Consider the following 24,354-nt stretch of genomic DNA (forward strand, 5'->3'; position numbering starts at 1 on the left):
CAAATCTATCTGTCTTTCAGCAGGAGGTGCAGTCTGTGCAGCACTGAACTTGGTTTTGGTGGGGAGTTTTTTTTTTTTTGTCTGCGTTACTGTTCATCGGTTATTTGGTGTGCAGTATGATGCTAACTCTGTGATCTCTTTGCCTATGCTTCTGGATTGTTTTTATCACTACGTTTTGATGAAGTCTGCAGTTCTGGATAACTGAGGAAGTGTTCTACACTTCTCTTCAGTGTTTTCTAGTAAGATATGCCTCAGTTTCACCTCTGCTTTATTAGCTGCTCGTGTTGTGGGCGTTCTGTGTTGGCGGTGCCCTTGTAGGCCCCTCTGCCCTGTAGTCCTGGCACAGTGGATTGCAGTTGCAGAACAAGCTGTGAAGTTACAATATTGCTTTATGCAGTACTTCATATTTTCTGGTTCCCTCACAGTATCTGGTTCAGTCCTTTTACTTCTTTTGCAGTTTTTTTTTTTTTTTTTTTTTAAAGCTATGTTGCAATGCGTATATTGGGCATAAATCACCATTAAATCAGCAGGGTAGTTTTTTTGCAAACATTCATCATCAGTCTAAGTAACAAGGTGTGAGGCACTGACAGCCAAACTCTTGTTCACGGTCACTGATTCTCTGTTAGTGAAGAGCCTGACAGAGTTCACAGACTTCAATTCTGTGCAGTAATCTACAGTGACGCTTAGGCAGGAAGCTGTACCAGCCAAGTTCCATCTCGCTTCGGATGTGTTTTTGGTTATTTTCTTTTGGTGCTTTACGTTCTGGTTCAGTGCCAGGAACATGCTTTGGTTTCAGGCAGGGCTGTATGAGGAGGATGGTAGCTTGAAGGGGTGTCCGTTATCAGCCACTAATAACGTGACAGTTTATGCTCTTGTTAAGGTTTGTTTCTTGAATTAATACTTTGTGGCCAAAGAAGTTTTTTTCTTTTTCTTTTTTTTTTTTTTTTGCTGTACTGTGGCTGTTACAGAGAAGCAATGCGATTATCTTACACAGGCACTCATTCTGGCTGTAAACAGTTAGGCATAACACTGATTAAATAGAACACAGAAAGCTTCTTGGAAGCAAACATGCTTCCACCTAAATGTGTTCTGAGCGAAGGCCTGTAACACTGAAGTTTTCTGTTTTCTCTTGCTTAGATTTTTGTCTTTCCTTAAAACTGGAGTAAATTTCCATGAACCCTGTGTGCTCTGAGACTCAGATTGCATGCTGCAGCTTCTCCGCCGGAGAGACTGTTCGAGCTGCTGACAGACCTTTAAATCCTACTTCTTTTTTTCATCCTGGAGATAGTGATTTATTGTTCTCTTTGATTCTGGGCCTTGGCCTGGAAATAGCAAGCCTTGCTAGCTGGATTGGAGCAGAGCAGGGATATTCCACTGTAGCTCCATATGTTGTTCCCCTGAGAAGCCCTCAGTCTGTCACAGTTAAATTTCTTGTTTCCTCCCTCACCTCCTCATTCTCATCTCTTTTACTGAGAGACCCTCAATTTGATTCTACACTCAAAGAGAATAATATCAGACCAGGAAGCTTAGCTATACATAATGTGTGTAACATGTAATACAAGAGGTCGTGTGTAGGAGTAGGTGTGATAGCTGCTAGGCTTGCAGAAAAGGAGAGGCATTCAAGGAAGCATTTTTGATTTGCAAAATACTTTTGGGGATTACCACTAAACAAGTAACAGGGAATCTGCCTCAGTAGGTGTTTGCTTTTGATTATTCTGCTACTCCAGTTGTCTATTAAAGGCTGGGCTTCAGGTGCTGCTTTCCATATGCCAGGATGTGTTGAATTGCACAGCCAAGTGGCTTCATCAGGGTAGTGTCTCATGCTCTGGTGGTGCGATTTTTGCACTGCTTTTTTGAGAACGCTTTTATGGCTCATCTGATGTTTTCTGATGCATTTATTATGAAGCACAGGTATATATAGGTTAATTTTCAAGCCTGGGTGGATATAGTTAGGTGTCGGAAACCTGTATCTAGGCCCTTTTAAAAAAAAAACCCTGATTTTTCAGAGATAGCGAGTACTGAAACACATTTGAAATTGTTTTGGGCTCAGTACTTCTGAACATTAGATGGTATTTTTATGTGTAATTCCAAGCTCTGAAATCTTTGACTGCGTGATAGAAGAGCTGTAACCTATACAACGATTTCAAAACGTTTTGGAGGAGGAGTAAAACTCTTATGCTTCTCAGTGGGGCGAAGAAGATAAGCGAGTCTTCTGAACAGGCATCTTTTAGTGATAGCTTGTCTTAACATAGAAGTCTAATCTAAAAATCTGACTGCTTCCTTCCTGTGCTCTGCAGTATGACCTGCTGTATAACCAAGCGTTGTCCGAGAATAAAGTATATGGTCAAGATCACTGTTTTGATAACAGCTCCTTGTGTGCTGTAAGCTATGAAGGTTTCATTACTGAAATAACTAAGCAGGTGCTTCTGTAGCACATTTAAGCGCATTTCATTTGGACAGAAACTGCAGAATAAACCTGAACTGTATTCAGCCCTTCAGGGAGCACAGAGAAAGAGATGGACTGTAGAACTCCATCTGGCTAAGTTCTCCTTGTTTCCTGCCTACCATGTCCCTTGTCATTGGTGGCACTCTGATATCAGCTCATACACTAGCAGGATCTTTTATGCTGTGTATACTGTGGAGCATTAAAAATGGAACAAGCAAGCAGATGACGAAGAAATTACTGTTGTCAGAAGCGAAAGGAAGTTCACGAGATAATCAGACACATGTCCAAACTTAAAGGGGAGTTTCATTTCGTTACAACGGCTTGTTCAGTGTGAGCACGATTCTGCAAATGCTTATGGTTGAACAGCTTTACCTAAATGTGTGGTCCCATCCAGCTAGGTCTTTGTCCTCTCCTTTTAATGCTTACATATTTAGTCCTGACCAACTCTCGTGTGTCTTCTCAGGCTTTTCATTTCTATTTAAGATAAAACACAAATATTTGGTTAGCTCCCACCTTTTGCTTCCAACTTTGTGTAACTCGGTCTTGACTGAAATCTTTTGGAAGTAGTTTATTGTATTGTCCAGGTAACTGTAGGTGACGAGAGTAGGCAGTAATGTATATTTTGATGTAGAGACATCAAACTGAACATCGTATGAAGTGTTACTGACCAGGCTGAAATAATCTAGTGTACGTTGGCTTCATTTGTTTTTGTGTATGGTGGCATAAGAATTGCGTGTATAGCTTCACTCCCAAATTAATTCACAGAATGGCCTGTGTTGGAAGAGACCTCAAGGATAGTGCATCTCCAACCCCCAAATCGGGTCCAGCTGTGGTGTGGAAGAACTCCGGTTAGCACTAACTCCAGACAAAAGCACAAGAATTCATTTAGAGGAGAAGCAAGGTATTTATTAGCCCAGTCCATAGGCTTTGCCGCGCTCCGGGGGTGCCTCGAGGCTGCTCTGAAGGGACTGCTAAGCCCGCTGACGCACAGCTGAGCAGCGATCCTCCAGCCTCGAGAGCAGTGCGGAGCGCGAGGTGAAGCCCTCGGGGCGCCACTTTGCCGTGAGGGGCTTCTTCCTTCCTTGCGCGCCGAACTTCTGCAGCTCTGAGCACGAGCGCAGCAACTCGCCCCGTTTCCCGCTCCGGGCGCGGGAAGTGACAAACGCCTCCCCTTCGCGCCCCGGCCGCCCGGCCGATGGAGGCGGAGTCGCTCCGCCCGGCTCAGCCCAGCCGCCCGCCGAGGGACCGCCGCCTGCCGGGCCGCCCCCCGGGGCCGGCGCGAGGCAGAGGCGGCCGCGGAGGCCGGGCTCCCTCTGGGCGGCGGGAGGTGAATGGCAAGCGGCGGCTTCTCCCTCCTACACCCCAGTGACGGTCTCGCCTCCTCCAGCAGCGGCGGCAGCAGCGGGTCACCTCCGCGCGGCCGTGCCGCCCGCCTGCCGCAGGGCTCGGAGCCACACGGGCTGCGGTGACATTGGGAGGAGACTCGGCCGAGGGCGGCGTCGGAGGCAGGAACGCCGGTGTTCGCAGCGAGCGGGAGCCGCGACTCGCCTTGGCGGCGGGGCGGGCGAGCCCGGCTCCGGGTGTCGAGGCGCGCAGCGCTTCGTTTCCTCTCGCTGCCGCCGCGCTGAAGGCTGCGGACTATAAATAGCAGCTCGCCGAGCGGCACACGCACGCACCGGGGAGCTGTGCCACGCAGATCGCGCCGCCGCCGGGCAGGTGAGAGCCGTCGGGGCACGGCGGGCGGGCGGGGCGATTTGGTTCCTGGTTTCCCATCTGGGAGCGTCAGGAGATATTAAAAGCCGGGAGCGGTGCCGCCGAAGTCCCTCCCTTTTATTCCCTTATCAAGTTTCTTAAGGCTGCAGCCCGCCAGGCGTGCGCGGCCCTGAGCCGGGGCTGAGAGCGCCCTCGGCGCTGCCCCCGGCGCCCGGCGGGGCGAAACGCTGTGGAAGCTGCAGGAGGGTGTCGGGAGGAAAGAAGTTGAGCGGAGTTGCGGCTTGCGACGCTGCCGGCCAGGAAAGGCGGCGCGGACGGGCCTGCGGGGTGAGAAGGGATGGTGTTTAATGTGGGAGGCAGCGCAGCTCTTGTTCTTTTTCGCCGAAATGACATACAGTTTTGGAAGCAGGAATGGCAGAGCTAGTGCTTTGCTCTTTGCCTGCTCCTCAAGGCTAACCCGGTGCGCTGTTTGCATTGCAAATATTTGCGAGAGGTCTTCGCGGGGCTGTTTTTTTTTTTAATCCATCTCTTGTGCAATTAATTCATATGATGCTTCTGTTTGGCTTTAGCAGAATAAATTGATTTGTTTACTTGACTCTTAAGGATGTGTTAAAATATCTATCCCAAAACCAGGCCATATGTTTTTAAATCTGGCTTTGAATCTCAAAATGAGGCTCATTTTTGGTCTTGGCTGGGCTACAGGCCCCCCTCGATCTGTACTTTAGTGTCTAACGTAGCAAAAATGATGGGGGAAAATGTCTGTGTCTCTCAGACTGCATCAAGGCAGGAGTTCGCGTAGAGATTTGGTTATTGACAAAACCCTGTTTCCTATGACGTGTTTTACAGGTGAGATAATCTCTGACAAGGCAGTGTTTCAAACATTTTACTTCAAATGCTTTGCTTATTTAAGTTGAGGTAGATTTAAGACCCAGTGTGTAGCTCAGGCTTCAGTTTAGTGTGTTTTCAGTGAGATTTGAGCATGCGAGTCCTTGTTACTGTCCATGTACTGCTTACATGAAGATAAATATGAGGAAGAAATTAGTCCTTTGAGATTTTTGAAGCCCTGATGACATGGATGGGAGCAAGGGCGGTGTTACTACTTCAGGGTCTTTGTTTTCCTTTTGTCTATTTTTTTTTTTTCTTTTCCCTCCCTTTTCTGGCAGCCTCTGTAGTGCTGAAGATCACCTGCCTTGAAAAATAAAGCTTTTCTTTTACTTGCAAGTCCTCAAGTTCTATTTTTCCATGGGTTTGTCTAACCCTGTAAGCGCTGGTCTCTCTTTTGGCCCAACTTATCTGGAGAGCTGTATCTGTGAAGTATAACAGAATGATCTGGGTTGAAAAGGACCACGATGATCATCTGGTTTCAACCCTCCTGCTATGTGCAGGGTTGCCAACCACCAGACCAGGTTGCCCAGAGCCAAGCCCAGCCTAGCCTTGAATGCCTCCGGGGGTGGGGCACCTACACAAGTTTGCCTTAGTTTTCACATCAAAGAATTGTGGTTATAGCTGTCAGTCTGGCTGTAGGTAGTGTGCTTATTAATTTGTCTCAAGAGGTAGCAAATTGTATTCCCTTGCTCGACAGATTTGCCAGGTTTACAGTAAGTTCTTACTGGACTATGCTTATGCATTTCAGCCGTGGGTTTTAAAATGTTAATGGTCGGTACCTGTAGAGTTTGTACTTGAAGTAGCAACTGTTTCCTTCTTCTAAAGTGTTTTAGATTTAAGTTCAGTATTCACTCTGAATCCGGAAGAGACTGAGCAAGACTGTTCTTTCATTTGCTGTAGTTTCAAGGCTGTAGCTGCAGAGGAGGTTAATATTGATTTCCATAGATTAGGATGCTAATAGTCTTTGTGCCTCACCTGATGATCTAAGCTGCTTCTTCCTGTTCCTCAGTGACTTTGCCCTGCATTTTCCTTTAGGTTGTTTTTAGTGTTCAGGAAGGCTCTGTCTAATGAAAATTCAGAAGATGTAAGCTGAAGATGCTTACTCAACATAGTACTGTGTCAAACATGGTAAATGGGATGCTGTTTGTCAAGTTCATTTCCTTGGCAGATTGAATTAGTCCTCAGTTGCCTTATGCCGTAGCATTACAAGTGAAATCGGTCTGTATTTTTGTGGTGAATATTTTTCTTCTTGTTGTGTAGTTGGTATGCAGTTTTACCCTATGCTATTACCTCAGTGAACACACAGCCTGATTATGGTAGTGAAGTCAGTCTGTGCTTTGGCTGGGAGCACTGATTTAACAGCATTTTTCTCCTCAACTTTACACGTATACATAACTTAAGCACTTTCATTTTTATCAATTTGCTTAATTCTGTTAGCTGTACAGCTGCCAATAGGAGTTTGCTTGTTGCTAAAATGCTCGTTTGGCAAACAGAGTGCAATCTCTTAATAAGAGATACTAAGAAGTCTCAATTTCTTTTTTTTTTTTGTAATGGTAAGTGGTGGCTCGATGAAGGAAAACTAAGGAGAAACTCCTGCGGAAAATGAGCTTTTATTGTGTTTTGGCTGTTTTTAATGTACTTTCAGGTTTTTGTATGCAGTTACAATGTAGTATATTGTATTCCTGCAATAGGATGCACTGTACTTCAGGCGAGTATTTCTGTTAAGTGACTCAAACATGACAGTGGGCATGAATGGCCAGGTGCTAAATGTGACTTAGTATCTTGCTGTATTTACTGCAATGCAAATGGAGCATTAAGCAGAGAGTGTCAACACAGTGGTTTTGTACAGTTTCTGTTACAGCAGTAACCTTGCTGCTTTGCCTGGGTTTTGTTTGCTTTGTATTTGTGTGGACAGCTAAAGAAAACAGGTAGGAACTGAGTTGTGTAGGATTAAGTTTTCTCTGGTGTGATGACATGATTGGATTAAAACTCTTTATTGGGTTATTCCAGTTTACATGCACAAAATTTGGCCCACAGAATTGGGAACTGTACTGTTTGACGTTCAGAATAAGTCAGTCTGCTGTCTCAATGGTTTGCTGATGCCCTTCCTGATTGAGGGTTGTGATAAATTTTAAAATTAATAATCAGGAAGTTGGAGGGCATATGAGAAGCAAAATGCCTTCTTGGTTTATCCAAGTTTGTGGTCCCCTGTCTTTGATATGCAGCTACAGAGCTACGCTACATCTGGGACTTGAATCATGACTGACAGCAATTCAGAAGCAGTGTGGCTGCTGTAGAATGACCATGTGATGAAGCCTTTCTGTTAGCTGGAAGTGATAAAAATGGTATGTGTGGGGGGAAATTGTTCATGCAGCTATCTTGCTTGCAGTTCTGCACCACAGCTCTTCCTGCAACAGCTCTGTGATCAGCCTTGTGAGGCAGTGATCCAGTGATCAAACCTTGCAGTAAAGATGCAGGATGCACACAATTAGGCAACATGGTTTTTTTTTTTTTTTTTAAAGGGGCTTTGAAATAATCACCTGCTCTTGAGAAATACTCTTCAATTTCATCTACAGCTTCTATACAAGCACAGATGCTAAAGCAGCAGTAATTTAGTTTTCACTTGGTGAGTCTACATTAAACATTTTTCCAAGTGAAGCATATGTCATGGAAATATAAGCATACACTTTTTATCTGTTGTGTCTCCAGGATTTTTTTCCTCTTTTTTTTTTCCCTCTTGGTGTCAGGTGCATTTTGAACTTTTAGTACTCAATCATACTGATTACGCATGTTACTGTACTTTTTTTTTTCCTTCAAGTTATTTGTAATTTCCAACAAATGTATACTAATGGTAATGTCTACAGTTTTGTCATTTTTAGTTAGCTCTCATACTAACAGAGCACTGGAGGCGCGGAGCATAGGAGTGTCGGCTTCACTAGGTGGCAGTGTAAAATACTAAGAAACCTTCAGTCATTTGAATTCTTAAGCCCACAGCAGCTGCTGCTCTGATGGCTCAGATCATAGATCAGCTTATTTTTGCTGCACGTGATCTTGTGAAATGTCGACTAATTTACCTTGTTTTTATTTACCAGTTGACTTGGGTTTAATTTGTTTGAGTAAGAGAATAGGTTTGGGCAACTACTTTAAGATAGCTTCCATATTGTTTAATGCAGGCTATGGTATAACTATAATTTGCTTGTGGTTTTCATTTATTGCTTAGGAAAACCAGATGTTTATTTGCAAACCTTGTTTGTGGTGTATATTGTAAAACTGTAGGATGCAAGCATCAACCAAGAAAACTCATCAGTAGTTGAGACTTGATTTTAACATTATGTATCTCTATTAGGACCATTTATCTTTTACTTAGAAAATTCTGACAAGTGCGTTGTTTTTTAATAGAGGAATTGAAATTGTACTTAATTTCCAGGAAAAATTGACTATTGGTAATGTGTAGGTACTGCTACAGTTTGTCTTTTCCTTACAGAAAGTGTGTTTGTGTTTGTGAGGAAATACTCATAAAACCAGTTGCTGTCACATCAGTCATCTTCAAGTGGTAGATTTGCCTTCAAAAGCCCATATGCACCTCAGTATTAAACATTTTAGGAGGGTTTCAGAGAGAATGGGAGTTGGGACTGGTGTTTGTGGGCGAAATACATCCTTTGTTAGTAGACCTCAGAACATCTACCAAGTTTGCTTTATTCTGATCAAGGTGAAAAAAAAAAATAACATTTACAAGAAACCTTTAAATCAGTTTCTGTAGCATCGAGATATGATAGCCTGGAGTTACGTTTCCCTAGCATAAAAGCAAGAGCAACTACAGGACCATGCCTGCAAAGGTTGGGAGCAGTTGATGAACTGTTCTGTTATCTATTTGCAAGTAAAATTGGAAAGCAGTTTGATGTAACACCATGAAAGCTTTACGTTTTTGTAAATTGGATTTGCTTTCTCTGACAAAAAAAAAAAAAAAAGAAAAAAAAACAAACAACCAAAAGCCTAGTCACAATAGTGTCTTTGGAAAGCTGTCCACATGCTGAGGTTATTTAATGTACTCAGGCTGTCTAAATATATGTTACTTGCCACTAAAATTAATCAGTAGTAAGGCTAGCAGTAGATTAGGAAGACTGTAAGTATAAGTCACGAGTTGCTGAACGTGTTTGAAGAAAGATTATTTTACAAAATCCCAAATTGTTATTATGGCTCTTTTTAAGTAGGTTATAGAAGGGTTCTGGAAAACAGTAGGGGTGTTTAGTGATGAAGTAAGTCTTCCTTCCTTTTCTGCTGCTACTATAATGCTTTTCTTAGGAGAAAACTGTAGGTACCATTGATTACTAAGAATGTTTTGAAGATGATGTGCGAGATACACTGGTAGAAAATGCAGATGTCAAAAACCCTGTGTTTGGAGACTGTACTGCATACATATTATGTGTTTGAGTGGCACTACATGTAGTGCCCTCCCCTACTGCCTGCTACTTTTACGTAGTCTTGTAAAAATTCATCCTTAACTTGTGTCGTTAATTAATTGTGGGGAACGGAACTTTGCATCATTTCTTTTTGGCAGTTCAGACTCTTCGTTGCCTCTCTGTTGGGTTCAGCATTATCACATTTTTTTTCTTGTTTGGCTTGTTTTGATCAGCCTTCCTAATGGGATGGCCAACTGTGGTGACCTTGCACAAATAATAATAAAAAAAAAAGCATGCTAAATGTCAGTGTATTTAAAAAAAGCTGCAGAGGTTTGTATTAATGTGAATAGGAATTTTTCCTGCAGTTTGTAGCTGAAGATTGGTCTAATGATACAGGGCAGCCTGACAGACCAGTTCCCTGACAAAAGCTTGCTGTGAGAAGTCACTGACTCCTAGGGCAAAAGCAAAAGACACTGAAGGAACATTAAATAGCTGTCTTTTATATAGGTGTCCCGCTCCAATTTATAGGAGGGAAATGAGGTTCTTTAATATCTGTATACCCGGTGTGAGATTAAGAAACAACGGTTCATATGTTGTTCCATCCAATTTATTACTAAGACCTAATCAGGGAGACGGGGAAGGGAAGGAGTGCTATAGAAAAGATGGAAAAGAAGCAGGAGTTGCGTAAAGCGGGGATAGTCACCAGCAGGATCCAGCAGCGGTCCCGTTGCACGGTGTTTGAAGGTCCCGGGCAGAACGCAGCAGAAGACGGGGAGCAGCAGCGTGGCCGGCACTGGGCAGCAGGCAGGTAGACGAGGAGCCGATTCTTGAAGCAGCAACAGCGGTCAGGCAGCAGGCTCAGGAGAGTTCAACAGTATGCAGGAATCACCTCAATCTTCAGGAATCCCTCTATCTTCAGGAATTCCTCTCTCTCTGTTCTTCTTCATGAGGAATCTGTTGTCAGAAACCTATCCTCATGGTTTTCAGTTCCTCTTTTATCCTCCTTATTCTCCTGCCTACGTGACAAGGATGGGCCTTGAGCAAGAGTCATTGAGTACCCCCTGAGATGGCCATCATCCGGAGATAGGTCCACACAAAGGAGCACTTCACAGCTATTTAGCTGCAGTTCATCTCGCTCTCGTTGCCCCTGGCCTTGTCCATCTGCGTTCCCCCAGACAAAGGTTTTCACGGTCCTTGCTCGGGACTTGTCTGGACTCGAACAAGTCCATCTGTGTCCCCAGCAAGCTTTGAGACACAGAAGTTAACAGAATAGTCTCTTACAATAGGCTGAAAATAAATTTCAAACGCATCACAGAAATAAACCATCTGATGCCATACTTTGCTCACCAACCATGGTCATGGGAAACTGAAATCCTTGTCCAATTGGATGTGCAGACCAAAGAGGCTTTGTTGTGTGGGTTTGCTGCTTGCCTTCTTGATGGTTTTCTTTTTGAGTGTAGTGCAATGATTAATAGATTTTAGCTTGGGAGCTGTTTTTGTTCTGGGCTAGCACTTGGCTGTAGTTTGAGGTCCACCTGCTTATTCTATATGATTTTAGCCTTAAAATTTCACGGCTAAGTGTTTGGAATGCCACTGGGTGCGTCGTGTCCATTAGCGTGCTGTGTGATGAGGCTGCAGAAGTACCTCAAATTTTATCCTTCTTGCTAATGTGGTGCTAGAAGCAAGGTTGGAATTTTCATTTTCACTATGTGCGCACTTAGGAGAAAAGTTATTCTGCCTCTGCTAATACAGATAATTCAGTTGCCTGCTGCGAATGCATCTTTGCATTACTTGTGGTTGTGAGTGCAAATGGGAAGAATTACTGGTACTAATACCAGAACCAAGGGGTTGAGCCTCAGGGGGCCCTGAGAACAAGCCTCTTCTCTCTGAGGGCAATTAAGAAAAGGGGAGCTAACCCATGTTAAATTGTGCACATGGGTCCCATACAGCTGAACCTGGGCTTTTCCTCAGATTTCAGTAATCTGATGTTTTGTTAAGGAATGTGCTACAATTGTTTTCATGTTTCTATGGGAGGATACATTTATAATAGTTATTTAGAATATTTAATTCAGTGCTAGCACAACTTGTTGAACAGCTTGCTAAATGAAATGTCCCCAGGTCTCTCTGAATATCTAGTAAGATTTATTCAATTTATACTTATTTAAGTATATTGACTTATTTACTCAATTACTACTTTTTTAAATGAAAAATTATGGTCATTCACGTAACTAAACAATCAATTTTGGTGTGTTACAATGGAACGTCACAATTGAGCATTTTGTCTGAAGGAATGCTCAATTTTGGTGTTTTTGTCTTCTTTATCTAACAGAAAGAACTAAGTGCGGATGTAGTGGAATTTTTTTGGAGCTTCATGGCTATCTCTCTGCATTAAAAGTATTTCTGTTCTCATTAACTGTTTTAATTTGGGAAACAAAACAAACAAACAAAAAAAACAACCAATAAAGCCTCTCAAACATGCATAACTTGATTATTTTAAGTACTATTTCACGTAAGAGACTGATGAAGATATAGCCCGTGCCTGTGAGAATTTGTGTTCCTGTCAGATACCTTTAAATTCTGAAAAACATCAGCTTTGAGAATCTATTTCTGTGTTCCGAAAGAGCACAGTTTCAGTTTACAATTTGAAGGTTAAGGTAGAAATATTTTACCGAAATCCAATTACGGAGTGCAGGAATACTGAAAATATAGCCCGAGATATATTTTTCAGCAATTTTAAAAGACACTACCAGCCGTTTGGTTGTGACTCTATTTTTTCATGTCTGTGTGTCGAGCAGTGTTTCAGCTTTACGTTCAGATGATTTGTAGGTTCTGCTGTGGTAAATAATTCAGAAGAGCCTTGTTGTAGAGTCAGCAATGTCACACATCTCTCACCTCCCCTAAGCAGTGGGAGCAGGTTCTGACCCTGTTTGCACTGCTGTAAGCTTTTCTGAGGCTAGTGGAAGCTCTTTGTAAGAGTTTTTTTTCTGTTCTTTTCTCTTTTTCTCCCCTTCCCTAAAGCAGTTTTCAGTTTTTTAGTTCAGTTTAAAATTGCTTGAAAAATATTCATTACACCACTCTCCTGTGTTGATTCTGGAAATGCACAGAAGAAATTATATAATTAGAGTGACGTGGAAATGCAGGTACCTTGGAATCAAGTGTGGGTGCCATCTTGAAAACCTTCTCTGGGTGGGGACTTGAGCTTAGAGGTCAGATGTGCATATGCCGTGAATAGGTAAGGTGGAGTGAACTTAGGTTAGAAGTGAGGAATGGGAGAACTGGTGTCTACAGAGCAGGGATTGTCTGGGGAACCATAAAAATATCAGGGCTGGTAGAAACTTTGCAATGAGCTGGGAAATGAAGAGATGCCCTGACTATTCTTAGTGCTGCAGCTTCAGCAATGAAATCGACTCTTGTCCTGCTTATTGATTGTGTATCTTGCTTCAAAGGTTCTTTTGTCTGTGGTTGTGTTTAGAGAACTTGTATTTTGGCACAGTCCAAGTGGATTTGGGTCATGGAGAGCATCAGGATCGTCGGTGTACTTAATTTGGATTTGTGAGAGTCTCGTAAAAACTTTGGTTTAATTTGTCACTCTGGTGAGCCCTATTCTTTGTTTAGCATCCTTCATACAATGTGAAGCACAGACATCAGGCTTGGCTTCTTATTTCCCGGTTTCCTTCTTAAACTGTCTTGGATTGTTACGTTGGGATCTGATACCCCTTTCCTGGACACGCAGTGGTAAGCTTTCTGATCAGAACTATCCTTGAAACTGTCTTGTAGTGTTAGACCACATGGTTATCTGGAAGATTAAAAGAGTTGACTTAGTTCCAACTTGTTCATAATCACAATTTTTTTCCAATTTTGTATGAAGATGAAGAATAAGTTTTATATACAGAACTACTGTCAAGTAGTCCTCAAACTAATGTAAATTCTAATCCTGTGTACTAATAAGCTCTCAGTTGCTTTATTGCTTGATGATAGGAGTGCATATTTTTTTTCTTGGAATTTAATTAGTAGTATTTAGTGTCTGCATTTGTTAGTTAAGAAAACTCAGTCTTCGACATACAGCGGTTAAATTGTTCTCTTGCTGTGGTCAGTGACATGGGTTTTTACTGTTTCTTCACACGTGGCTGCCTTTCACTTTGATCTAGTTCAGTCCAAATAAAGTTGACCCTATTCTAGCCAAGTGAAGGATATTCATAGCTTTCAGACATTGTCTTTATCATCCTTAGATCGCTTGCAGACTTAGTGTAAGCCAGGACCTGGAGCTGAGGTGGGAGTTGTGTGTAACTTGCTCTGCTCTTCCCAGTAGGTTTTTATGCATCTGACAGTTGATGCAACCAAGAAAATCCAGATCTTGTAGTATCTGGAGGTAGCAAGTGGCTGTAAGTGTAGGTCATGAACTGTAGTGGCTTAAATAATATAGTGTGAATTGTTTAATTTCTATCATGTATTCCAAATAAACACTATCCTTTGACTGAAGTACAATTGTATGTGAGAACGGGGGCAGGAAGTATAAGTTCATAATAGGGAAAGACAAAAGTTTCATATGTGGGACACTCCAAACAAAAGAAATGCCTTAAAATTTACCAGGAAAGGATGAGATAATGAAACCAATAGACACAGGGAACTGCATACCCGTTGCATGGGCAAACAACTTGGGTTACTCTAGGTAGGGGACCAACTTAAGGAGAAAAGATGTCTTAGTGTAGCTAACCCATTTATCAATAAATTAGGTTAAAAAAACCATTAGACCTTCCATACATGTTAACGCTTTGCCCGTAATTGCAGCTTAGTTCCCAGAGAGAACTTTGTAAACACTCTTCAACATTGCTTTCAAAATGCATAAATTGTGTTTTACTCAAAAGTCATTCTTGATCATAACTTGCTGATGCTCGGTTCCTTTTTTCCGTCTTAAATTATTTAATTGTCCTTTTTTCAATCAAGAGAAAGCTGAGATCGTAGCAAGGACTGCGTTGTCTCTTGATCATTCTCGAGGAAGAGGAAGATGAGCTTTACTGGAAGTTTTATACATGATGATGTTTCTACTGATGTTTACTGTATTTCACAGGTTAAGAGAAACTAACTTGTCTCTCAGTTGATTGTGATGATACATAGCTAATTAAACATTACATGTCTCACTTGTGACAGTCCTATAGAATAAATTTTTTCCTGGAAGAAAAAGGCGTTATTTCCTTTATGGATAATGTACGTGTCATAGTGTCAGTGAGATAACACCGAAGCTTATTTTCAAACAGTCTCTTAAAAACTAAGGAAAATACAAAACCCTCTCTAAGTTCTCGTGTATTATATATCAGAAATAATATGCATGATGCTTCTTGGTGAAGAAGCAAGACATCCTGTGTGGCTTGCTGGAGCAGGGAATGAATCTAGATGACTACGAAACCAACGATTCAGAAGATGTCCTATTATATATTCCACATGATTTGGAGTGAATGACTCGGCAGGTTTGTGCAATCAAAGGAAGGAACCAGAAGGCTTTTTCTAATCTAAGGATGTTTTCTTGCTGTGTCTTTTGTCAGTTAATGTTTTGGAGGAGACTTTCTTGCAAAGGTGAAAGTGTTGGAGAAAAACTGACTCCATGCCAGAAAACAAGTTAACTTGGACAGCATTAGTGTGATTTCATTTCACAATGTATCTGGGGTTTGGCTAGGGTTTTAGCGTGGCTTCTTAAGTCTCTGCTTTCTCTTCAGCCTGTATGTCAGAACCATGGAAGGTGCTACTGAATGTGGGTGGTGTGACAGTACCAGGGTGGGATAATAGCATCAAGCCAGGCATCCTACTTATGTAGCTTATTGTTTGGTGTAGTTAAGACCATGGAATAAAAAAGGAAGGGAATGAGTGATAGAATGAATTAGGAAGCATGCTGCTCATCTTTGAAAGAGAGGGAGTTTAGGAGGAGGAGGCAGGTGAGGTTTTGAAGCCCTGTATTCAGAGCATGGTCTCAGTAGGTGTTATGAATCCAGTCAGAGGACTTGATTTTTCATTTTCAAAATAGTCTAAGAAATTGACAGATGATTTAAAAACCTATGCTTTGAGCTGTCTTCTAGAGTATGTCTAAATGAGTCTGAGCATTAGATCATACTGTGTGAGCAAATAAGCAGTTTGTACTGGGTTATCCAACGGGTGAAGGTGTGGATGCTGTCTGTGCCTGCAAGCCTTGTTATGTCAGCTATTGCACCACCCTGGCTGCAGCGCTGCCCCTGGAACAAATTAATCAGCATACGAGAAGTGTACGGAAATGGTGATGCCCACATTGCCTCGGGGAGCACAATTTTGTTCAAGGAAAGATGAATGGTATTTTTACAAGTTTGAGGCTGACCTATCACTAGAGCTGCTAAATTGAGAACTTTGGAATCACCGTGAACCTGAATTTGGAACATATCAATGTAATACTTGAAGTCTTTCATTTGAAATACTATTACTTGTTCTTCATTTCCTGAATGGTTACTGAATATGCGATGGGACATCTGCAGATAGTGGCACTATTAAGTTGCTGGTTTTCTTGCTGGTGTTCTTGGGTGTGTTAGTCACTGGTTGCCTTATTACAGCTCTGAGCTCATATGAACTGCTCATGTATAAATGAACACGTATAAAGCTTTGTCGTGCCAGAAGGGTAGCAAGGGAAAAAACATAGACATGCCTGAAGCACTGGTGGAACCAAAAAGGAGTCATCAGCATTCTCATAGGAAACTTCTGGTGCTGCAGTTAACAGTAAGCTAACAGTATGTAATAAGTTTTACTGTTTTGTCTAGATGTGCTATACTACTATCTTGTACCTCTCTAACATAATCTAAATGTTATGAATTCAGCTGTGTGGGTGGGCATCTTATTATTCAGTGAGGCACAGATTATTGATAATAGCAACTAGATTCAGCTTCCGATTCATGTTACTACAATGGATACCTCATCTTTATTTCTTTTTTTTTTGAAGTAGTTTTGGGATATTGCTTTCAGCTTTGAATTTAATACTTAAAATGTTAATATTATTAATGATAAGACTAATATTGAGGAACCTTAATATTAAAATGATAAGAGCATATGGTAATTTCTGCGTATGAAGTAGGTAGGGAATACAATTCATTTAGAATTGGGTGCTAAATGGTTGCTTACTTCATACTGCTTCTTGATAAAGAATCACATCTTCATTTGTGTCTGCCAGAAGTTGTATTGAAACAGTAAATACTACATGCTAGGTAATTCAGGTTAGAATTTGTATTTTTAGGTTTTTAACTTAATATTGAAAAATGAAACTGCAAATTCTCATCTGTGTCAGAAAAGTCTGGGTTGGCACAGTTCAGAATTCTGTTCTGGTCTGTCCTTGGAGCTTGAGACTTTACAGCTCTGCTCCTCGTTCAGAGAAGTGATAGTCATCTCCTTAGGTGAATGCTCATAAGAATTCCTCACTGAAGGGTGGTTTTCTGGTGACTTAACTGAAACAGAAGGTTCAGGTGAGACCAAGAAATGGACCCTGATTAAGGTCTGCAGATTTAAAACTGTATCCTTACTAAAACAGATGGGTAGTTTTATTCATGAGAAGGCTTGCTGTGAGTTATTGTTTAAATACCTGTCTTGGAAAAGGTTTTTTTTTTTTTTTTTTTTGGCAGGATTTCAGGTACTCTGCCTGATGGTGCAGAGGCAATTTTGTTTGTGCTGTTAACTTGGTAGTCCAGTTTGCTTTTCTTGCGCTTGTTGACAAAGCAGCATAAAGAATTATTTCATGATCTGGTTAGGAGTGTGTATTGTCTCAGTATGTACACTGAAATCATATGTCTGGCTGTGCTCATCTGCATTTCTTCTTTATTGTTTTTGTACAAATGGTACTTTGCAGTCTTAATATAAAATGTGATGTTGTTCTTGCGGGAAGCTTAATTTTATAATGTCAACTTAAGTGTGGCGTTTCTGGCTGGAGAAGGTCTGTGTTAAAGAATGTTTTAGGAATAACGTGTCTTCATAGGGGAAAATGAAGTAACTTGTTTGTGAGAGAGAGGTTAGGGAATAGAGTGGCCTTTCTAGAGAAAGGTTTCCACCGTTCCTAGTACAGTCTAGCTTTGTGGAAAGAAAAATTAGGTAATACTTCATGCAAGCCAGGGATATTGAACAAACAGTTAAGTGTGGAGGATAAGGATGAATTGGTTTTTTTTTTTTTTTTTTCCCCCCCCAGAGGAAGAATGAGAAGAATGAGCATGAGTAGCTTGGAAAGCTGGAGGTGAAGTGATAATCCCTTTATTCCTTCTGTCTTCATTGTTTTCTTTCTTGGTTTCTGTGGCTGTTTACCTGACAAACAGGGATGAGAAAAAGCTGAAAACTTGAAGTATGCTTACGCATGCAGTTTTAGGCTAAAACATGTAATTATAAGTAACAAAGTTGTCTTTGTCTCCTGATTTTGGTGGTGATAGAGCAGCTGCAAAAAATTGATTACGCAGACCTTTGGTCAGTTTGGGAAAGTCTAAGACTAGAATAATTAGAAATGACAAGAATGTTGGGAGAGCAAGGGAAAAGATGACATCTCTGTATTTATTGTAGTCTCGTAGCTTTCCTTTAGAAAATGCAATGCAGCTTACTTCAGGGCATGGCAGATAGCTGCTGTCTTTTTTCCCTTCTTAAAAATAAACAACAACAACAAAAAAAGCAACACAAGGCCCAGATGTGACCAACAACAACAGGAAAAAAAAAACAACCTTCAGTTGCGTCTCAAAAGCAGTTCATTGTTTTTTGAATTAGCTTCCTGTGCTTGTGTAGATGTGCTATTCAAATAAATGTAAATGAAGTAATTACAAAAATAATACGATAGTACAATGGAGTGCACTTCATTTGGAGTCCGTGGCTAATGTCTCATGACTACTTCTGGTAGTCATGACTTTGAACTACTTGAACTTCCTTCAAGCTGTAAATCTAATACTAGTCAAAAAAAAACCAAAACAGTTGTTAGCTTCTATTTGGAGAGACTGGGAAGTGATTTGTAGTTTCTGGATCCAGCACAGGAATAAGGAGTATTAATTACACTGCTTTAACCTATAAAATTAAGACTGATCCCTCATCCATTCTACTGGAACAGGGTGATTGATTAGAAAGTACTTAGACAGTAGTAGTGTTTATTGGTGTAATATTTGTTAGATGGACAGAGCTCTTTCATCTTTCAAGACGAGAACTGGGTCATCTTAGGCTAAGGTAACTTGGAAACATATGCTGTAGATAGGCATGAAATAAAACTAACAGAAGTGAAATGGTTTTGGTCTAATATAGCAACAAATCCTACAGCAGTATTTAGTTCCAACTTCTTAAAAAATTGTTATTTTTAAAGTTGGTTGCCCAGATTTCCCTTCCCTGCCCAGTCTGTAACCACTCAGTCTGGTTCTAGTAATGCAGCGTCACGAAAAGGATTTAAATTGTGTAGTTTCTTCCTATTTTTTTCTTAACTGGGGACACCAAAAGCTAGATAGAGGAGCATGCAACGGCTTTTGGGATGGTAATGAATTCCCTCATAAAAGAAGGGTGATGAGAGTGTTCTGTAGTGAGTCAATGCAAGGCAACGTGGTACACAGTACTGGGTGGGCACATTTCTGCCAGCAGCCAGAGGTGAACTGGTCATCTCCGCTTCCTGAGCTATAATTCCCAGCTAAGCAAGGGATCGGAATGGGTACTGTCGAATTGAGTTCCCTGATGATAAAAAAAAGGGGTAAATGCTTTTCTGCCACAGTAGGCAAAAGGAAAAAAAAAAAATCGCTGTTGTACTTTTAACCTGTTTTTTTGCTGTGATTTTCCTTGTTTGGTTTTCGTATGTGGATTATCAATCAAATCTATTATTTTAAGTCAATATCTGTTGAAATGAAATTGAATGGGAGAGAATGCAGCTGTCAGTGGGAGCTGTGTTCAGTTAATGACTGCTAAGTCTAACCTCAAGCTAGGGCTCTATTTCTTTTTATTTAGATAAGGGATTTGATGGAAGCATTTTGCTATGATAACATTTCAGGATTTTGACGTGTATTTAAATAGATGTGGACTGTGTGCTTGAATCTGTACTTAGCCTTTCACTTAACCCGAAGACTTACAAATGCAAACACAATAAATGAACAAAACATTCAGTAAAATCATCGTGAGTGATGCCTGTCATGTGGGAATAACAGCAAAGTAACTGCTTGAACTGTTCACAGTACGAGGCCTAGAGGATATGACCTCAGCTGTGCCAGTTAAGGCAAAGAGTTGTTTTAAAACACGGTTACTGAGAAATACTCACTAGATGATATGCTGTCCTTTTCGTATTTGGTATTTTAAATGCTCTGGTTTAGGTTAAAAGCAGCAGTGCGTACTGCTGATACATCTTGGAATGTATACAGTGTCCTAGAACAGTTTTCCTACCATCTCTATTGTGTGGCAGCTGATGACATAGATGTCTTGTGTAACAGGTCGATCTGACGCTGCTGTAGTCAGTGCAGGTCTGTTGAGAAATGTGAGAGAAGTTTGTCCTCGGGCTCTTACTCTGTTAACTGAATAGATGTGATCAACACGTCCGTAAGACGGGATTTGAAGTTCATTACTGTATTTGGGGAATGTGGAAGATGAGGCTGTTATTTCTCCCTCTGTGTTTGGGATTGCTAACACTTCAGTTGGCTTAGTGCTGAATCCTCATGTGCTGCTCAGATTAGTCAAGCCATAAGGTGCTTTAGTTAAATGGCTTTTCTGGTGTTTAGATTGACTTGCAGTGTCCCTTTCCATGGTATAAAGGGAGATGTGGAACCATTTTCTCCCTAAGAGAAGGGTTTGATTTGCTACTAGTCACAGAACAGCTAGTCCTCCAAAGAAGCCATAATAACTGTCAATTTGTCCTCTTTTATTTTGAGTTATAGATACCCAGAAGCCCTTTGTATCTTGGTGCACTGAAGATTTTATGAAAAAGACTTAGAATTCTTGCACTGTGTGCGTGTACAAGGGCTGCTCAGAAAGAGATGCCTACTATTTTATTGGCTCTTAGTGTCAGAGGCAGATGATGGTATGGCATTAGAGTGGACCTGCCCACCAATATCCCATTTCATGTTGTTGCTGTGTGACAGGTGATAGCAGAGGGGCACTGACAAAACATTGTAAGATGTGAAAGTGCATGTGGTGCAAAGGTATCACTGAATTCTCCCATGTGGAGAAAACGGCACCCATTGGCATTCCTGGACACTTACTGAATGTATTTTTGATCTCCTTATTGCTGAGAATGCATAGTACTCAATTTCAGTCTATTCCCCAGATTTTTTTCATTAATGGAAGAATTCTTAACTTGCAATTCAACTATCTCTTGAGATGGAAGGAAGATTGCAGCTCACCTCAGGATAAGGTATCCTACTGGTAACATGAACTTAATTAGGAAACTTTCTCAAAGTTAACTTCCATGAGCAGAAGCTTTATTAAAATTGGTCTCTCCATAGTGGTTTTTATGTTCTCAATCAACAATACTTAAATATAGGGGGTTTTTGGAAGAATATTTCAGTGAGTTGCTCTGTTTTTGCTTTCTTCTCCATTATCCATTCAGCTCAGCTTGATTTGTGTTGGTAGCAGCAGTAGAATGCAAGGAGCTGAGAAATAAATTGCTGGTTTTGCACATCCTCTGACCAGAAGTGTTTGTTAGTTAGCCCATTCTTTTTTCCTTCCAGTCAGGGCATTCTGTACAGAAATGTATTTCTTCAAAATGAGAGAGCGTACTATTTATAGTGCTGTTTTCATCCTGGAAATGGGGAATTATTTTTTTCTTCTGGAAGGCACTAGCATTCAGACTCATTTCTGAACTCTTTGGAAGTCTAAGAAATTAAACATATCAAACTCTGAAGTCCTTAATCTTGTGATTCTTTTGAGGCCAGATGTGCAGAATCAGAACTCTGTCCCTTTGGTTAGAATATTCTGTGAGCAAGCGTAATCTCTTTCACAGTTCATGAACTAATCTTTGTCTTTCTCTTTTATCTAAAACATTTAGTTCACAAACACACTATCCATTGGCTGATTAAATCCTACTTCACTCTTCACATTCAGGTTCCAACCTTGCCCTGCTTTTCCTAGCTAACCGAAATATGTTTTCTCCAGATCTGTGGTGCAAGAGAAGCAAAAATAAGTTGAAGTGGTACAGTAATTGGTGAGTGAAATGATCAGAAAGACAAAAGATAGCAAGATCACAATGTTAGCATCCATGTAGGTGATTTCTAGGGCTTGTTTTATCTACCAGGTGATGAGAAATACAGAGCCACCTTGTGAAGACCTCTGCTGGGGAGTGAGTTATTTTATTGCCTTTAAAGCACAACAGGATGATAAGAGTCTATGGTTAGCCAAGGCTAGTTTGTAATCAGGCTCAGTAGGGCAGATTAGATGTTCTCATAAAGGGGAATGTGGCTGTAGAAGATTGGCAGAAGACAATAACAGATAGTAAAGCAGCTGGATTTAGCTAATTGTTACTCCGAGTGGACAGAAATTGGTTTTGTTTCTGAAGGCTTTACTTCAAAGTTAGCTTAAGATAAAACTGCTGTCTTCTAGTTGTCAAGGGATTCCTTTCAGATTTAAGTAAATGGCTTATTGGCATACGTTTATCTGCTTGATTATGTGCTTATTTGCTTACTGGTAGTGGTCGGCTGTGCTGTTACAAAAATTAATCCTATGAGGAATGGTCTTTCAAGTATAGAGAACCATAACCTTCAGGGATTATGATTCAGCTGTGTTTGAAAGAACTATTCAGATATTAAAGATATTAGCATCCCGAGATCCCAGTCTCTTTGCTCAGCACAGAGAAATATGAAACAGCATTAGAAAGCAAATCAGTTGCTCTGCTGTGGACAGTCCGACTGATGCAGGACTCAACACTAGTATTCACTCCTAATAAAATATTGAGATATTAAGACTCCACATTGACTCAAGAATGTTCTGGTGTAACCTGGCCTTTTAGGTCATGTGAGTGGAGATCTGCTGCGAAGGAAATATGAAATTGCTTGTGTTTTAGTAACTGATTCCCTCAAATTTAGTAAGTATGGATTTGTACTTCAGATATTTGCAAATAATCACTTAATTGTCTTTTTTTTTTTTTTTTTTTTATGGTTTTTTATGTCCTTATGGGGCACTGAGCTGGTTTTTCTGTTACTTAGTTTATTATGGGCCTAGCTTGTCTTTACCTTCTTCGGTAACTGAACTGGATGCCATACTATTTCCTCTCCTTTGTTGAGTATATACCATAATCTCTGTAGACTGGGGTAGAAAATGATGTATTATATGTGTTATATATATAATCAAACCAAAAAAAAATCCGGAGAAAACCATTAGGGAATAAGGTGTTTGGACTAATCCTTATTAGCTTTTGTTTAAGTACGTGTCTACTTTCCAGACTTATTTCTTGGGCACAGGAGCCATTTGCTGTTGAATATTTTTTGGTCAGTATTTTCAGGAATGTGTGAAATTGATACAAAGCAAATTTGTAGGTTGGTATCAGTAGGTTCTAATTCTGAAGAAATTGAGATGCTTTCAGGCATACGTAAAATGACTTTCTTTCTAATCCTGGGTTGAATCCAGAATGATTTTTTCCTATCATTTATGTAATACCCAGAAGCCCTACTGGGGAATTGACCTTTTCATCCCGGGCAGATTATTTTATATCACATGTTAATATATACTGCTAGTTTTTTTACTTGATCAACCCTACTTTAGGTTTTTGGTAGGACATTATTCATTTAAACCTATGAAGTCAGACATGAAACTTGTGTACTGACTGCCCAGTACCTCCATCAGTTAATTAAATCTGGGTACATAATTGTGTAGAGAATATGTAGCAGTTTGAATCAGGGGGTACAACTCTTAAAAGCAATTTCCATCACCGTTTTTTTTTTTTTTTGTGAAATGTGGGGCATCAACCTTGTAGACAAAGTAACTCTGAAGCTGAGACTAAAATTTTTAAAAAATAAAAAAATTAATAGAAAGGCATCAATTATAATTAAGATAAACTTGGCCAGTAATTTTCTGGCCTGCGTATTAAAAATACAGCTTGTGTAGGGGCTAATCAAGCTGCTTAAAAATGACACGAGGTAAGGTTGTAATAAGAAGTTGCATGAGTAGTCGGTGCCTACTGTGTTCAAGTAGATTTGTGAGGCTAGCCAAGCTTTAATTTTCTGGAAAATGACATGGAAACCAACTATGGATAACTTACAGTGAAATAGTTTAAGAACAAGTATAGTATAACGCATCTGACTGTTACAGGCAAGATATTCAGACTTAGTCAAGGTAAAACATCATTCTTAAGATTTTTACAGACTGTTAACTGTCTATAAAAAGAAAAGGGGTTAGGTTACTACTTGTAGTAGGGCCAGGCTTCATTGAAGGTGTGAGCTGATGGAATTGAACTGTCCTAGGAGAATTTATGTTGTAGCTTTTTAGCAGTTGTGGTAGAAGCTGTTTTCCTTCCTGTATTTGTAACCCATAAAGCATCTCATTAGTGCCCAATGGAGAGGTGACAATGTTTCACCTGAAATTTTTAAAGGAGAGTGGAGGCTATATTTCTTTGGTTTTTTTTCTCACTTGTGGGGGGAGCAGGAAAAAAAGAAGTGAAAATTCAGTTTTACTGTTCTGTCGTTCTGTGATACCGTCTAGGTCCAGAGATCAGGGTTGCTATTTTAAGTAGCCTGGCTGGAAGCTTTTTGATAAAGCTGTCTGCATCTATTAACTTTCCACTAAGGGAATGAGGCCTGAACTGAGAAAATGATCAAGTAATTTTATGTCAATTGACTCTAGTTTATGCACCATCAAATGTTCTTGGATACTGAATCAACATAGTGTTTTGGTCACCATTCATATCTTCTTTCATGCCATGTCAATTGCTGCTAATATCTACCTGGTGCTGTTACAGCTCTGTGGGACCATTTCTGTACTTAGCCTCCCCCT

General features: G+C 40.6%; 1 protein-coding gene across 2 annotated transcripts in view; it reads left to right on the forward strand.

Moving 5' to 3' along the window:
- Positions 1 to 4,066: 4,066 nt before the first annotated feature.
- Positions 4,067 to 24,354, forward strand: part of INPP4B (inositol polyphosphate-4-phosphatase type II B) — a 270,565-nt gene continuing 250,277 nt past the window's right edge. The window contains exon 1 of one of the 2 annotated variants that reach the window (XM_042829798.1): positions 4,067 to 4,162. The gene's annotated coding sequence lies outside the window, so the exon portion shown is untranslated. The remainder of the gene's footprint in view (positions 4,163 to 24,354) is intronic. The other variant, XM_042829801.1, reaches the window with a different exon arrangement.

Source organism: Centrocercus urophasianus, unplaced genomic scaffold (genome assembly GCF_019232065.1).
Source record: "Centrocercus urophasianus isolate 14NV4802_14NV808 unplaced genomic scaffold, USGS_Curo_1.0 seq_32, whole genome shotgun sequence".
Taxonomy (NCBI): Eukaryota; Metazoa; Chordata; class Aves; order Galliformes; family Phasianidae; genus Centrocercus; species Centrocercus urophasianus.